Source organism: Panthera tigris, chromosome X, assembly GCF_018350195.1.
Source record: "Panthera tigris isolate Pti1 chromosome X, P.tigris_Pti1_mat1.1, whole genome shotgun sequence".
Lineage (NCBI taxonomy): Eukaryota > Metazoa > Chordata > Mammalia > Carnivora > Felidae > Panthera > Panthera tigris.
This window is the reverse complement of record NC_056677.1, coordinates 25,613,829-25,632,170: the sequence shown is the minus strand read 5'-3', so window position 1 is coordinate 25,632,170 and position 18,342 is coordinate 25,613,829. Positions and strand designations below refer to the sequence as shown.

Here is an 18,342-nt window from a genome sequence, read left to right as displayed (position 1 = left end):
AATGGGGATACAAATAACCATAGTATATTTCAAATAAAAAAGTTAAAATTGATTGTACCAAACCATGTTTTGGGTGCTTTTCATGGAGTATACATTTCAATCCCTACAATACCTCTACAGGTTAAATACTATCCCAGATAAGTAAGTCAAGGCTCAGCAAGTGGGTATCTTTCTCAGGATCCCCTCACTAGCATAAGGCACGGCTGGAATTTGGAAGTAATCCTGTCTCATGAGTGCCTCTCAGTTCCCATCCCTAGACTGCACTGCCTCCAGTGTAGCTGCAAAAGTGACATACAAGTAAGTCTATCTGCGACACTTTGTAGAATGCATGGAACACACCTCATGTTAATATCCAGGTGGCCAAGTGCTACCTTCGGCAGCACATATACTAAAATTGGAACGATACAGAGAAGATTAGCATGGCCCCTGCGCAAGGATGACACGCAAATTCGTGAAGCGTTCCATATTTTTTGGTAAAAGAGGAAGCTGAGAAAAAGAGAGATAAAAAAATCCAGGAGTATGAGGGGAAAATTAGAGAACTAAGTGATACACTAAAAAGAAATAATATACGCATAATTGGTATCCCAGAGGAGGAAGAGAGAGGGAAAGGTGCTGAAGGGGTACTTGAAGAAATAATAGCTGAGAACTTCCCTGAACTGGGGAAGGAAAAAGGCATTGAAATCCAAGAGGCACAGAGAACTCCCTTCAGACGTAACTTGAATCGATCTTCTGCATGACATATCATAGTGAAACCGGCAAAATGCAAGGATAAAGAGAAAATTCTGAAAGCAGCAAGGGGTAAACGTGCCCTCACATATAAAGGGAGACCTATAAGACTCATGACTGATCTCTCTTTTGAAACTTGGCAGGCCAGAAAGGATTGGCACGAGATCTTTAATGTGCTGAACAGGAAAAATATGCAGCCGAGAATCCTTTATCCAGCAAGTCTGTCATTTAGAATAGAAGGAGAGAGAAAGGTCTTCCCAAACAAACAAAAACTGAAGGAATTTGTCACCACTAAACCAGCCCTACAAGAGATCCTAAGGGGGATCCTGTGAGACAAAGTACCAGAGACATCACTACAAGCATAAATCATACAGACATCACAATGACTCTAAACCTGTATCTTTCTATAATAACACCGAATGTAAATGGATTAAATGCGCCAACCAAAAGACATAGGGTATCAGAATGGATAAAAAAACAAGACCCATCTATTTGCTGTCTACAAGAGACTCATTTTAGATCTGAGGACACCTTTAGATTGAGAGTGAGGGGATGGAGAACTATTTATCATGCTCCTGGAAGCCAAAAGAAAGCTGGAGTAGCCATACTTATATCAGACAAACTAGACTTTCAATTAAAGGCTGTAACAAGAGATGAAGAAGGGCATTATATAATAATTACAGGGTCTATCCATCAGGAAGAGCTAAGGATTATAAATGTCTATGCACCGAATACAGGAGCCCCCAAATATATAAAACAATTACTCACAAACATAAGCAACCTTATTGATAAGAATGTGGTAATTGCAGGGGACTTTAACACTCCACTTACAGAAATGGATAGATCATCTAGACACACGGTCAATAAAGAAACAAGGGCCCTGAATGACACATTGGATCAGATGGACTTGACAGATATATTTAGAACTCTGCATCCCAAAGCAACAGAATATACTTTCTTCTCGAGTGCACATGGAACATTCTCCAACATAGATCACATACTGGGTCACAAAACAGCCCTTCCTAAGCATACAAGAATTAAAATCATACCATGCATACTTTCAGACCACAAGGCTATGAAGCTTGAAATCAACCACAGGAAAAAGTCTGGAAAACCTCCAAAAGCATGGAGGTTAAAGAATATCCAGGTGGCCAAGACTACTTTTGGGTTTTGACCATGGGTAAGTCTGGCGGTTCGTCCGTTGGGGTTGTGTAGTTACAATGGATACGTTTTCCAAAACAGAAACTGGGACCCAAGGTTTGACGAAGAGAGTTTCAGGTTTGTACCCATGCCTACCTGAAAAATCTTCTGAAGATATAAAGTGTCCAATAGGTTTCATTGTATGGTTAACAACTCACCTTCATTGCAAAGAAAAATAAAGCCACACGAAATACGGTCCATGTGGGGGAAATACCAAACACATGGTTCTGTGAAACATACTTCTCTCCTTTGGGAGAGAAAAATCCAAAAAGCCAAATGCTTTTGGTGCTCTCAGGTCCAGGCTTTACCCTTGCTCATTTAGTCACAAACCTTGTTTAGCTAGGGACTTTGAAGCCATTTCACGCTTCAATGCAGAAAGGTAATTAATGTTGGGATTTTGACATTTAAAAACACACGCAGAGGATTTAATAACATTGATGTAATTACAATGCTTTAAGTGGCTATTTCTTTTCTTACCTCCACAAAGTAATTGTAATAGAGTCTGATGCTACTATTATCACTGCTCTTTAAATTATAAACAAGGGAATTGCCAATGTGGAAAATGTATCCTAATTTAAATTAGGCATAACATGTAGAATAGCAAAATACAAGGAGCCTTGCTTCCTTCGTTTCCTTTCTTTCCAATACAAAATAAAAATGATTACTTTTAATTAGCCCCAAACCCACTCATACATATATCTGGTTAAATACTGTGAATTGTTTATTTGGCGGTCTTATAGCAGACAACATTTAAACAGTGGAAAAATGATAAATCTTGTCTAATCAATTGCATGGTGGCATCTGTGGTTCCATGGCTAACCTGAGAATGGCATTTCTCATTGGCCATGCCAAAAAAAAAAAAAAAAATTGAAACTAAATCCTCTGGTTTATAGACAGTTTCATTATTTAGTTTTATAATTGCTAACACAGTATGAAGGGGTGTGTATGCAGACTACAGATGCTCATGTGCGAACTGGATCACTTTTTAAAAAATTTTTTTATGTTTATTCATTATTGAAAGACAGAGAGAGACAGAGCACAAGCAGGGGTGGGGCGGAGAGAGAGGGGGACACAGAATCCGAAGCAGGCTCGAGCTGTCAGCACAGAGCCTGACGCGGGGCTCGAACTTAGGAACTGCGAGATCATGACCTGAGCCAAAGTCGGACGCTCAACCGACTGAGCCACCCAGGCGCCCCTGGATCACTTTTAAGATGCAAGACATATTCCCTGCAGTGCGCACCACTGTCTCTCTCTCTCCAGATATATATATGCATATATATATACGTGCATATATATATATATATGCATATATACATATGTTCTACAGTTCTACATATATACATATGCATATATATATATGCACGTATATATGCATATATGTGTGTGTGTGTGTGTGTGTGTGTATCCTATCCTATTTTTATTCATTTGGGTTATCTTCTGGACTTCTAGGGATCATGTGAGTTTATTACTCTTGATTGAGATAATGAAAGAAACAGATACATGTTATATTGGCTATTATATTAAAAAATAAAACCTCGGACACCTAAGCTAGATAAATATGTGTGCGTGCTCCAATTATTCATTTCTTGACTCTTAGCCCCAAATCGTCCATTTTTTGCCTTGCTTTGTGATATCCGAGGCACACCCCATAAACACTCCTCTTTGCCAGTGGTGCAATGCATGTTGGTTTCAACAATAGAAAAAATTTAAGAGTCGCTGCCAGGCAATAGCACAGAAGACACTTTCCTTCCGGGTTCCGGTCCCCCTTTCTTATTACTCAGCAAAGGAGCCCCACCAGTCCTCATAGATCAGCGCCAGCCAGCCACACCTTCAGGCCACACCCTCCCCACCAGTTGTAATCTGTGTCCTCTGGCAAGCTTCTTTGATCCTGGAGGATGACCGTTCCCGCTCTCTTTGAAGAGGTCTGAAGTTCAGTCTTCGGGGGACCCTCTGCTAAGTTATTGCACTTTCTCTGCCAACTCTCCTCAGCCTAGATATTGTGGTTGTATTAGAACTTGCTATCCGTAGACCCTCAGAGTCTTCTTTAACCCATTTAGTGTTTAATTCCCTTTCATTCATTATGAATTCTTTATGTTAATCTTCTCTATTCAAATTATAGTGCTGTTTCTGTTTCCTCAACAGACCCAGACTGATACCATGAGCAACTGAGGTCTAGAGAATTTTATTCTAGATAAAAGACACCAAAAACTCTTAGACACAAGGTTAACAAAGTGTTCCAGGAAAAAGAAATTGAAGCGTGATCTACTGTATGCCAAGTTTCAGTTCTATGTACACAAAGGTCTACTTCTTTGAATGTTGTTTAATATCAGCACACTGTCATAAGTGCTAATGGCAATAGCTGTCTTTCTCATCGAGAGGAAGCTGAGAAACAGGGACATGAATTTTCAGCCTAAGATATCTGAAGTTCGGCTAAGGAAGAATTTGAAGAAAAATCAACCTCCAGGGGATACACGTAAGGCTTAGAGAAAGGCCCTTCCCTCCGTTATCATCTAATCCACGTGCCAACAAAATGTCAGGAAATTACACTGAGATGCATCGGGTATCCTTTGTTCTCAGAACATTTTCTTCTCTTTGTATATAGTTGAGGATTTGCAGATCAATAATCATTTTGATTTCAGCATGCAATTACATTCTCTGCTTGAGTTCCTCTGAGTTATGCACAAGGCTTTGGGCTCTGATGCCACTGTGTATTTGTTCTTCTGCTGTGGTTTCAGTGCATGCTGATGGCAAGTTAAATTATGAAAACCCTCAGCCTTTAATTCCATCAAGATGTGAATGTCAAAGAAAGGCAAAGTTACAAATTAGGTGGTACTAGGAAACTTGAGCCTGGCTCTACACGAGAGTACCCCCATACTTTTCATTTGGGGAGGGCATCGAGGGAGAAGTTGAACGTATGCTACAAGGACACCTGTAACCCAGCCCTGTAACCCAACTCATCTGCTGACAGGTCACATGAAGACTTGCCTAGAAAATTTCCATTAATAAGACCAAAGATATAAACAAAATTTAACAGATAGTAAAATTGCTCTCCATATCGAGAGAGCCATTTATACGAGGTATGTCCTCCCTCAAAATGGTAGGGGTTGTGGCCTCTCAGGCAAGGGTTTGCAGTGAGCAAGTAATTAGAGCAAGTAGCTTTAGAGTTCAATTCCATCCAAGTAATACACACCCTGAATCTCTGTAACGTGCAACCTACTATGCCTTCAAGAGGCTTAACACAGAAGAAACAGATGGTTGACCCTGAAGTATTCCACTATTAATGCTTCACACCTAAACAGTAACCCCAGCTCCTGCATTTTGACTGTGGTTGGGATAGAAATAAACCCGTTCCTTTATGCTGCCATTATTCTTCCCTCTGCAGTGCACCTCCCATTTTTGTCAGTGATTTTACTCTAGCTAAGGGCAAAGCAAAGCAGGAAGTGGAATAATTCTGAAATCGTGTAAACAAAAGTTTGACTCTTTGTTTCAAAATATTTAGGTAATTGTCTCGTACCCATCTTTGTTGCTCTAGTAGATGCCCTTCATGAACAGGAAACTGGCAAACCTGTGAAAGGCGCACTCGTCAGTGCCGAGCCATTTAGGCAGAATAATTTTGACCGTGCTGTGTGGATGGCGTTTGCACCATCATCAGCTCCTTCCTCATAGAGGACATCTATTTATTTAATAAACATTTACTTTCCACATCTGCCGAACATATCAATAAAACGAAAGCTAGACCATTTGCCCAAATCTGAGGAGGCAAAATCCTGTGAGAGGCCTTTCTGCTAGTTAATCTCTCTCTCAAAATACAGATTTGCAAAAGGTTAAGTGAAGGTGCCCTGTACTGCTCCCACATTATTCCAAAGGTATTCATTTTAATTTTTTTAATGTTTATTTTTGACAGAGAGAGAGAGAGAGAGACAGGCAGAGGGAGAGGGGGACACAGAACCCGAAGCAGGCTCCAGGCCCCGAGCTGTCAGCCCAGAGCCCAATGCAGGGCTCGAACCTACAAACCGCGATTTCACGACCTGAGCTGAAGTCCGATGCCTCACCGACTAAGCCACCCAGGCACCCCTCAAAGGTATTCATTTCATTTAACAAATTAAAATATAAATTAGAGACCTTTAGCGTTTTAGGGACTTTAGGAATGGCAAGGTATTAAGGTCTCTTCTTCTGGAAATGTGTGAGCCACCAATTCAGATCATAAGAAAAAAAGCCTGCCTTCACTTTAGCGATCTGAACCCAATCACAGAAAGAAGTGAGTCTCATACTCTGTCTGCTGAGCTAGCCAGACAACTTTCCATCAACAGATGAACGGATAAAGAGGTAGTATATACATACAATGGAATTCTATTAGGCCTTAAAAATGGAAATCCTGCCATTTGTTATTACGGGTATAAACCTGGAGGACATTATGCTAAGTGAAATAAGCCAGTCACAGAAGGACAATTACTTCATGATCCTACTTACAGGTACCCAAAATAGTCGACTGCTAGGAGCAGAGAGTACCATAATGGTTACCAGGAACCGGGGAGAGGAGGTAAGAAGGAGTTGTTGTTTAGTTGGCATAAAGATTCAGTTACGTGAAATGAATTAGTTCTAGAGGGCCTGCTGTACAGCTATGGCCAATAATACTGTATTGGGCACTTAAAACTGTATCAAGGGGATAGATCTCAAGCTACGTGTTCTTACCACAAAAAACAAAACAGACCACAAAAACCCCCAAAGGGACACAGGAAAACTTTGGGAGGTGATGGATATGTCTCTTACCTTGATTTGGGTAATGGTTTCACAGGTGTAGGCATATGCCTGGACTCATCAAACCATGTACATTGAAAATGTATAAACTAAAAATTAATGTATAAATTAAATTAATAATGTATACATTAAAAATAAAAAAATGGGGACACCTGGTGGCTCAGTCAGTTAGGTATTCGACTCTTGGTTTTGGCTTAGGTCATGATCTTCTGGTTCATGGGTTCAAGTTCCATGTCAGGCACACAGCCTGCTTGGGATTCTCTCTCTCTCCCTCCCTCTGCCCCTCCCCTGCTCATGTGTGGGCTTTCTCTCTCTCAAAATAAATACATAAAACTTAAAAACCAAAACAAAACAAAAACATGCAGTTTTTTGTCTACAAAAAAACCACTAAGTCAAAACACAAATCAGCCAGTGTCTGCAACCATTTGCCATTTGTGGCAGGTGAGTTCACTTTTTTGAAATATTTTTTTTTTAACGTTGATTTATTTTTGAGAGAGAGAGAGAGAGAGAGAGAGAGAGCGAGCGAGCCTGAGCGGGGGAGGGGAAGAGAAAGGGAGACACAGAATGTGAGGCAGGCTCCAGGCTCTGAGCTTTCAGCACAGAGCCCAACGCGGGGCTCGAACTCACCAACCGCAAGATCATGACATGAGCCAACGTTGGATGCTTAACCAACGGAGCCACCCAGGCGCCACCGAGTTTGCTGGAATATTTTAAAAGGTCTAGCACTGTTCTCAAGAACCATCACACCTGAGTCTTTTCTCATGTTGCCTCCATCTTCCTAAAGTTCCACCTGAGAGTTTTAAAATCCTGTCTACTTTTCAAGGCCATTCCAATCCTTTCTCCAGGAAACTATTTTATCTGTCAAACCAGTATAATCTCTTCTCCACAATACTTCCTTAACGTTTGGGTTTTTTTTTTTTAAGTTTTATAATATCAAAGAATACCATAAGAGTGAAAAACCTCATTCCTCTATGATGTTTTGTTTTTATTAGTGTGTCAGGAAGATATCATATTGTTTTATTTTCATTAATGTGAGGGGGCAGGAAGATTACTCGAATTACACTTCCTAAAAGACAAATATAGTTTTCCGGTTAAATTACTCCAATACTAAGGCCCAAACTAACTTCACCATTGGAAAATTACAAAAGGAAAGTGAAAAACCTCAAAGATTTCCATGCAAAATATCGCCCTGCCTCCAGCCCTGCTTGAGTACCTGTGTCTGGAATCCCGACTCAGAATGTGAATAGGTGCTCCTGCAATCCTCGCTGCTTCTGAATAGTGGCTGCTTCGGGAAACCTCTTTCCGAGTCTCTTCAGAGCCCCAGGGCAGGCAGCAGCTGAAAGCAGTTCGGTGGGGACATTTCCTTGCTTTGGGAGACAGCACAGGTAGCCTCATTGGCTGGAAAGCGAAAGCGGTGGCTGTGGTGGGCGAACAGAGGTTCTCTGATGTTCTTCTTCAAGTTCGAGATGACATCTCTGCAAAGTGGGGTGGTTTTCCTCCTCTCTAGGGGCCCCTGCAGTAACTCCTCTCAACTTCCTATCGAAACTCAAGGGCCTGGAAGAGGTTCTCCACCCCCAAATTTATGTAATTTTCTTTTCTCCAAGTATGAAGATTTACAGTAAAAGTTAAGCTACCTCATGGAGAACAGAAGGAAACTTTCAGCCTATTAGGACGTTGACGACAGGAGGAGGAATTAAGTAAATGATGATTTAGTAAAATTTCTTCTATGAAAAAAAATCCTATGGTTGGAGCAGGAATGGGTCAGGTTTGGCAGGCCAGCATCCACTTACTTTCCCTAAAAACACTCACCAGCTGGCTTTGAGGAATTACTTCTTCCTTGACGGCAGTCTGGTGGGTTGTCAACACAGGCTCCGTCCTATCCCAGTTAAGAGGGTAGCAAGTGACCCGATCCAAACCCGTGTAAATCTTGGCCAGAGAAAGAACGATTGACAGTGGTTGGAATTTCATTCCTCCCTCGGGTGGGAGATCGAGGGAGGGCTGTTCTGACTGTCCCAACTGCTGATTCCTGCTTGGCAGCTTGTAAGACAACCTTTGGGCCTGGCCCAATGAAAAACCTAGCCTCTGATAGTTTTCCACACTATTCTGTTTGACTATATAATGGTATAACTGAGAAAAATTAGCGATAGAACGACAACTGGTATCTCAGGTGTCTTGGGCCCTTATTACCTGCTCCGTGGTTTGCCTGACAGCGTAAGGAGAGTAAGCACCAAGTGTATCAACATTAAGCATGAAAGGGGATCTGCGTGATTCTGTGCGCTTCGCGGAAAAAAATGTGTAGCTTATGAAAATATTCTGGACGCTTCAAAGAGAGCTGACAAACAGTGCTTTGGAGAGGTTCTAAACCTCAGGCGTCGACAAACTGAATGATGAAAACATGAATTCCTCCTCGTCTCTTTTACATAAGATTGCTTGCAGTACATCGGGGATGTAGTCAACTGTACATTGTCTGAATGGAAAGCCAGAACAATTTGTTCCCATGTAAAATTTATACCATTAGCTGGAGAATTTGTAGTGCTGTGAAAAGATCATTTCTTTTAAAACATTTATACGTGATAAAACAATATAAGCCAGCAATTCTGGACTGATTCACGTATTAATGTACTTTGTCATGCAGAAGTTTCAATGCCAGTGTATTTCTCTATAAGAGGTTCTAGTGCTTTAGGACTGAAGTTTCTCTGCTGTTTCAACAAAAGAGAAAAAAACAACAACAAATAAACCATGTTGAGGATATGGTGGCATCACAACATAAGCCCACACAATGGAAGGCGACTACATTAAATGTTACCCTCAGAGATTCTTGAGGCAAGGTGCCCTTCGGAGATCAGCATGGCATGCCTGTGACCACAGGCTCATGTTTGGCAAAAAATAAAAAACGGCTTTTATAAAACAGCGGGACCACATCCATTGAGGCAAGATGATCCCACTGTCAGAACGACTGGGATGCGACCGTGAGAGAGATCCACCTGTCTCATCTCAGGCTACCTCCCAGGGTTAACGGAGCTAGAATTTTCCACACATTGAGTGCTGGGCCAGCTGACTTCTCAAAAGCCACACATACGGTAGACCAGACTCTACTATAGACGAGTGACTAATCCTTAAGACAGACATTAACTCAACGAAAGCCCGTTTTATGGTGCTTTACTGTGGTTTATAACTCCATCTTGTGGTTTATTTTATTAGCTGGTAATCAGCTGGTGATTTGACTGCCATCCAAAGTTGGTTAGTTAACCAATAATAGTAGATAATGTGCAAGGTTCTTAACGAACTTGATCAAATGTAATCCTGAAAAGTGGGTATTATCTCCGTTACATAGACTCTTTTTAAAAGTCTGGGCTTTTCTTTTCCCGGACAGTATTGCCCCTACCCTTTGCCCCTACCCTTTACGTACAATTTTTGTTGCCAATCATATTTCCTCAAACTCAGTAACATCAGTATGATACTCATTATCTTTTGCTGTCCTGGGATAAGTGTCTCTTTAACATGCCTTTCCAAATCTTTGTGCTTGGAGGACAATCCTTCCTATGGAACAGGTATGAATCTCAACCTATAATGTAGTTGTTTGAGAGATACCAGTTGTTTATTTCTTTAAATCAAATCAAACTGACCCTAACAGTAAATCCGCAGGGCCAGCGCGATATTCAACCCTAATCATTCTTCAGACTTCCCCTCTCCCTGCCTCGGCCCCCAATCCTGGGTCTAATGATGACCCCTGAGCTGCTCGCGGTCCTAACGTCCCTCCCTGTAACTCCTTGCCATGCCTGAAACACAGGAATCTCCAGCCAAGCTGGCAACCGTGTAGTTCAAGTCTGGCGTCATCTGCGACCTTGCCAAATCCTGGAAAACTGCTGCCAAATAGTGTCCTGATCCTACATGCCAGTGAGAGAATTCTGAACGTTTGAAAAAGTCAAAAATAGAGAGAGAGTCTGCGCTCTGGCTACTCTCCAAATAGCAGCAATTTCTCACTCCTTTTGAGAGAGATAAGAAACATGTTAGACCCCAGCAGGACTTCATGGTTTCTGTAGATCAGTGACTGCTGGGTGTTTTTCATTCTTCTCTCTTCTGAATGAAAGTTTTTATGGTATTTATCCTGTACCTGATTTATCATCGCGTATCCAACGTATATCTGGGACCACAAAAGGAACATCTGATCTTCCAAACAAGGATGCAGATCACCCCGAGCTCCTGGACGTTCAGCTGTATTCAGTGACTGGGTTGCTCTTGGGGTTATCTTGCTTGAGGACGGGAGTTAATGTTTTCCCTATGTGAAAGAGCAAAATGGATATTCGGTGACCGGAAGGATCAACACTGGAAGAGGCTGGCTGGCTGCTCTAATTGAGGTCTTTTTCTTCCTGGACTCGCAGATAGACTACACCACTGAGTATAATTTCTTACCTTACAGCGAGGTGTGGGCATGTGATGGGGTTCTAGCCAGTGAGATGTAGACAGAAGTGATATGTGCCATTTCTAAGCTGACGCCTGCATACCGTATCCTTGGCATCCTCTATGCTTTTTCTCCTTCTGCTAGCTTGATGCAGATGCAATTGTCATGGAAGCCAATTTTGGAAGATGGAAATTAAAATCAGTCGAGGATGCAGATATGTGCAACTTGAGGATTCTGAGCAGTTTCTGACTAACGTCCGTGCGTGGTAGATAAGAACCTTATTCAACAAGCCTAGATGTATAAGAAATATTCAGTTGGTACCTTATTTAAATAAAAGTAAACCTGAATCCAAACCCAAGCTCTATCCCACCAGGCTGCTTTTATTAAGGCTTCTACATAGTCTCTTTGAGTCTGGCAATTCTGCTTCCCGGTCATGTTTGGGGCTCACCTAATGAGTCTCAAAGCCCGTTTGCATGACACCCAGTCTCCTTGAGCCAATCAAAAGCCATGTCTCTAAGGGCAGTCATGTCCCTGTGGGGCTGCCTCTGAATTATGTGTGCGTCCTTGCTTTCCCCAGGACCCTCAGCTTCTGGTCTCCCCAGTCACAGTGCCAACCTTAATTCTTCTCTCTCACCTTTTCTCCCCCTCTTCAAAAGCCATCTCCCTCTCTCCTCATGTGACTTTTGGGACAGGCAAAATGTCACGTAAGGGGCAGGGAGAGCCAATGACTTTAGCCATCCTGTCTCTATGTGCTCTGTGAAAATCCATTAGGCAAATCACAAAATGTGACCAACTGTTTGAAATGAAGGAAAAGTATGTGGAAAACATTACTATTTCAAAAGAACCATCATGATACACCTGTATCAAACATTCTGGATTCTTTCCTCAAGGTGTAGCAGGGGCTAGTTTTCTTAGGCACACTCCAGCTAATGCTCACTAAATGGTCGCATAAAACACCAACCTTTAATTGACAAATGTTTCTACTAACCCAGGACTGATTGGTTCTGACTGTTCACATGACCTGAATATAATTCTGTATATTAGCTTAATCAGACAATTTATATAGGTTCTTGGATGTTTATCCAAAGGTTGACAAGTTTTAGGAAGTATAATAATGACTGACCTTTGTGTAAGAATTCTGTGAAACCTGAAGAATACTGTTAAATGACATAGGAAAAGAGAAATCCAATAAACTGTGAGCTCAAAATCCACTCTGAAAATCAAGATGGGCAAAGAGCATTAAAGAAAAAAAGGTCATGAGGAACTAGAAGAAAAAACAAGGAGATGAGCCAAACAAATGCCTATAGCCAAAGTCCGTAATCACTGTGGATGAGCAAATGGTGAGGATGTGACAACCGTGAGTGGTCAGATGCAGACTCTTGGGTGTGGGAATTACACACAAAGAGCAAACACTCAGAATCCTGTGAGGAAGGAAAAGCCTTCACTTCAGTCGATGTCTGAGACAGCTACTCTGTAATGAAAGCTGCTGCCTGGGAGACACAGGGAAACAAAACTCCACAAAGAAGATAAATGATCATACAATTCAGCAATGGCTGAATGGGTCCCTAGATCAAATCTGTGCCTGGAAATGGTTTCTTGTTCTTTGAATGCTCAGTCAGACAGATCAAGCGTGTTGCTGTTTTATTAATAATTCTTAAAACATGCTGAAATGCATGCCAAGGCAGGACACCAAGGTTTTCTTCCGAGTTCTCAGCAGATAAGTTAGTCTTACCTACAGCATCCTACCCCGATGAGATAGAGGAAACCATTAGATAACGACACAATACACTATATCATTTAGCTAGAGTACAAGGTATTATTTATTAAGAATTTTTGTTTAATTTCAATTCAATCATTATTTAGTAATTGCTGGCCATGCAAAAACTATAAAAACAGTGGATATTGGAGTGGGAGCTTCATATCTGAGAATTGGGCCCACCAGGATGGCTTTTCAGAAAAAGTAGACCTTGGTGGGGGTCTGGAAGATTCTGCAGAATATGGGACTATGGGAAGTAAAGGAAGATATACTAGAACCCTAGGAAGCATTTTGAGTGTGATTTGGATTTGTTATTCTACATAACACCATTCATAAACTTTTAAGTTTTTATTATTACTGGAAAGGAGGAGAGTTTTCTGGAGCATGCTAAGGGCCTCTTGTAATCCTCATGCAATTTAATAATAATATATGAGATACTACAACCAATTATTACATTTCCCTGGAATTCCTTATTTGGTGCATCTCCTTTTGGTAACAACAAACATTAGCCAAAGTATGATATTCAATTTATGTAGATTTTGATGCAAGACTTGCTAAGTATCAATAATAAAATGCATCTCATGGTCTTTGAAGCAATGCATCAAGTTATGTGAATCCTCAAAAGTGAAAAGTGGGGGCAAAAAAAAAAATACTAAATACCAGAATCAGTTCAAGAGGAAATGAAATGGCTATACTAATTTGGCAGAAACTTGCAAAATACAACAGCCCATAGAGACCATGTTTGACATTTTGATGCCCTGATAGAAACTGAGTGTGAGGCAAATATTCAGAAAGCAGACTGAATTCAAAGTATTTCAAGACACATACACTACCACTGTTTTGGAGACCTACTTACCTTAAAATTATGAGATATGAGGAAAATGAGTAGGTTTCAATGACTAAGTAAATGTGTATGATCAAAATTGTAGCAATGGTACATTGAAAATTACAAATACAATTTTAACTTTGCATAGCAGAGATGACCTACAATGATGATAACCAACCCACCAAACCAACTTATTTATATTAAAAAATATAACCAGAGTACACAAAAATAACTACGGCATCTTAGAACTAGCAGAGAAGAAATATTTACGGCTTATTTCCTACCCCCATCCAATGTAAGACTTGTTTTTGCTGTATCACTCACAGATGGCCAGACACCTTCTGCTTGAACAGGTGTAGTATCTTACTGTTTCTGTAAGAAGTCTATTTTGTACAGCTGTAATTCATAGGAAGCTTTGCCTTCTGCTTAACTAGACTGTACCTCCCTGTGACTTATTTTTTGATCTAAGTTTTGCTCTCTGAAGCTTCAGAGGAATAGTTTAATTCAAATCAGTTCAATTAGTAAGTATCATAGAGTAGCTCTGTCAGGGACTGAGGTAGGTGCTGGCATACAAAGATGAATAAGTCACATTTCTTTACCTCTCTCTTCTGACTTGACAGCTATTCAAATTCCAGAACACACATATTACATCCTCCTTGATTCTTCCTTCTGAATCAACGGTCTCCAGGTCTCTGAACCACATTAAGATCCTTCACACTCCCAATCACTCAATTTCTACATTTGCACGATTAAAGGACTAATCTAATTAACATTTTAATAGAACACTATTAGATGGGGATTTTCCTGCTCTAATATTTAGCTTCTGAGAAGAGACCCTCTTTATAGGACTTGCTGGGAAACTGGGTGCGAAAAAAGGGTCTCATGGTCCCTTAGCTGATCTCCCCTCTCCAGGATACAGAAGAAGTGAGAGAAGACAGTCAGTGGGGCTCAGGGACCATAAATCTCAGAGAAATTCTGAAGAACATACACCCCGAATTCAGGGATGAGATTCTTGATTTTAGTAGTTTTTACCTAACATATTTTGAAGATAGAAGCTAGCTTTTTAAAGTTGACACTTTTAAGAGACATTGAAACTTCTAAATAAGACACAAAGCCAGAGCCTAACTTCAAAAATAAAGTATACTTTTAATTATAACGATCTTCAGAATAAGCGGATAAAATTAATTTCATCACTTCAAGATTTCTGTGTGAACTTAATGCAACTGGTAGAATGGTATTCAGTTACTGGAGCACATTATTTCATTTCCACAGGCATGGAATTTTTTTGTAAATTGCTCCGGTGTGTCGTTATTTTTTCCCTGTTTTAGTATCAGACATACTTAAATGTAGAACAGAATGACTTTAAACTATCAGTTACTCTACACTATCATCTCTCCACAATTGAGTGCTTAACAGAGAGAAAAATCAAGAATAAATATATATTAACTTGCTAAAAGGGTTATGAAATATAAAGTATAGCCTACACTTAAATATCAAACTTCACTAAGCTAATGTTGTTACAGGAAAAATGTCAGTTCATTCATTGTAAAAATGACCATTTCTTAAGCCTCATCATGGTTATCACATTTATTTGTAATTTTTCTCCCTTCATACATTACCCCACCGTTGTTAAAGTAAATGTACTGTCCTAAAGGCCTCCTTCTTTTCTACATTCTTCTTCCTCGTTGAAATGGATGCGATAGAGGTATCTGTAATGGAATACATAGCTCCTTTCCCAGGAAGATGAATGTTTAAATTAACATTAAATTAAATTACATTCAATTTGACTCGATCCCATTTTATAACTTTATTACATTCCTTAAACCCGGCTATCTTCCCAGTTCTGTGGGTTATCATCAACAGCCAGAAGGAGATACATTGGTTTCTTGATCCTTTATTTCTTGGGCCAAAGATAAAGAAATAGAAAATTATATTCTAAATGCTTACACAGTGTTGAAACCGGGTGAATCTTCTCTTATTTGGTTTTATACAGAGAATGTGGGAGAATTAGGGAGAGCATAACTGGGCACTATTGTTTGCAAACGGTAGGCAGTGGCCAATGATGACCTTTCCAGAGGGGTATATACACCTGCATGGGATTACTGATTCCCATATTGACTCGAAACTCTAATTCATGTTGCCATCAACTGCCATAGCACTGCGGTTTGGCTCAAAGAATAATATAAGTTGCTAAAAATTAAGTCCCCCTTTTAGAATTAAATACAGTGAGGAGGAAGCGAGGTATTATTTGAGCACACATAATAGGGAAGTACAGGTATTGAGGGAGAGTGGAGTGTCAATGTTAAGGGCTTGACCTGAAATGGACAGAGTCCAAATCCTAGCCCAGCTACATGCTAGCTGGGTCACCTTCAGCAGTTCCCCTAAACTGTATCATCCTTACTTTTTTATCATTAAAGTGGAAGTAATAAGTGTACTGCTGGGTAAGCCTACAGGGAGAAGTAGAAGTGATAATACATATTAAGGGCTTAGCATAGTGCCTGGTATATAGTAAGCAGTCAACAAATATTTGCTATCATCATTGTTCTTACAAAGAATCCTTAGATCTATAAAGACTCTGCATTGAGATTCACATGGAGTCCAAATTTCAGTGTTTAATTCCCCCTAACATGGCCCTATGCTGTCTTTGTTTTCCCTGTCATCTCTTATGTCGTTTTGTCTATGTAGCTTGCTAATCACTACCTCTGCATGTTGCTGGGGTCCATCTATTTTGATGAGAATTCTTTATTTTCTGCCTATTTAAATACTGCAGGGTTTAGCTCATCCTTCACCTCTTACACAAAGCTTTCTCCTAACATGGAATCATAGAATGTTAACAGAAACCCCAGGACTGAGGGATATCCTGGGACATGGGACTTTCAGTGTTAAAACTGGGGCAATCCCAGGCAAAATGAGACACGTCAGTCACTCAAGAGCTAGAAAAGACCCTAGAAATTATCTAGATCAACTTTCTCAATTTGCTGACCTCAAAACAGAACATCTTGGTGACTAAAAGTAAGTTATAAATAGGTAAGTGGTTTCCTGATAGAGCTAGAATTGGAGTGTAGGTTTTCTGAGTGCCCATGACTTCTAGTTTCCCCCAATTGTACTATATATATATATATATATATATATATATATATATATATATATAACAATTAACATACAGTGTTATATTAGCTTCAGATGTACTGAATAGCCAAAGTAATTGTGAAAAAGAACAAAACGAAGCTGGAGGTATCACAATTACAGATTTCAAGATAAACTACAAAGCTGTAGTCATCAAAACAATATGGCACTGGCCCCAAAACAGACACATAGATCAATGGAAGAGAATAGAGAGCCCCAAAATAAACCTACACTAATATGGTTAGTTAATCAATTACAGATGAGGAAAAAATATACAATGGAGGAAAAGACAGTCTCTTCAATAAATGGTGTTGGGAAAACTGGACAGTTACATGCAAAAGAATGAAACTGGACCACTCTTTCACACCACACACAAAAATAAACTCAAAACGGATTATAGACCTAAATGTGATACCTGAAACCACAAAAGTCCTAGAAGAAAAAATTGGTAGCAATTCCTCTGACATTAGCTGTAGAAACATTTTTTCTAGATATGTCTGCTCAGGTAAGGGAAGCAAAAGCAAAATTAAACTACTGAGACTACACCAAGCTAAAAAGCTTTTGCATGGTGAAGGAAACCATCAACAAAACAAAAAGACAGCCTACTGAATGGGAGAAAGTATTTGGAAAATACATCAGATAAGGGGTTAATATCCAAATTATATAAATAAATTATAGAAGCCAACAGCAAAAACACCCCCCCCCAAATAATCCAATTAAAAATGGGTAGAGGACCTGAACAGACATTTATCCAAAGGAAACACACAGATGGCCAACACATGAAAAAATGCTCAACATCACTTACCATCAGGGAAATGCAAATCAAAACCACGACGAGTTATCACCTCTTGCCTGTCAGAATGGCAAAAACCAAAAACAAGAAATAACAAGTGTTGGTGAGGATGTGGAGAACAAGGAACCCTCATAGATACACCTTTGGTGGGAATGCAAGCTAGGGTGGCACTGTGGAAATCAGTACAGAGGTTCCCCAGAAACCTGAAAATAGAATTAAATAGGATCTAATAATTACAGTATGTTTTAAAAGGAAGCACATAAGCAGAAGAAAGCATGGAGATAAATATGGAGAACAAACTGAGGGTTACTGGAGGTGTTGTGGGAGGGGGGATGGGCTAAATGGGTAAGGGGCAGTAAGGAATCTACTCCTGAAATCATTGTGGCACTATATGCTAACTAAATTGGATGTAAATTTTAAAAAATAAAAAATAAAATTAAAAAAAAAGAAAGCATGGAGAATTGCAAGTAAAAATGTCTTAGTGTGAATACAGGCCCTCCTATTTACTAGTATGTAAACTTGGACAACTGATTAAATCTCTTTAAACCTCAGTTTTCTCCATCTGTAAAATGGAATAATAAGGCCTACTTGAGAAGTTCTTATGGAGACTAACCAGAATTGTATATATTTGTATATTATATATCATAAATATATTTTATACATAAAATATATGCTTTTATATATATAAAGTATAAAATTTCTAAAATATATAAACTGATATATACATATTACTGATGACAGCTCTTGGAAACAGT

At 39.8% G+C, this 18,342-nt stretch overlaps 1 non-coding gene across 1 annotated transcript; it reads left to right on the top strand.

The window, feature by feature from the left end:
- The first annotated feature begins 364 nt into the window (after positions 1-364).
- Positions 365-471, top strand: LOC122235653. The gene has a single exon (XR_006213679.1). It is a non-coding gene; the product is annotated as a U6 spliceosomal RNA (small nuclear RNA).
- Positions 472-18,342: the final 17,871 nt, after the last annotated feature.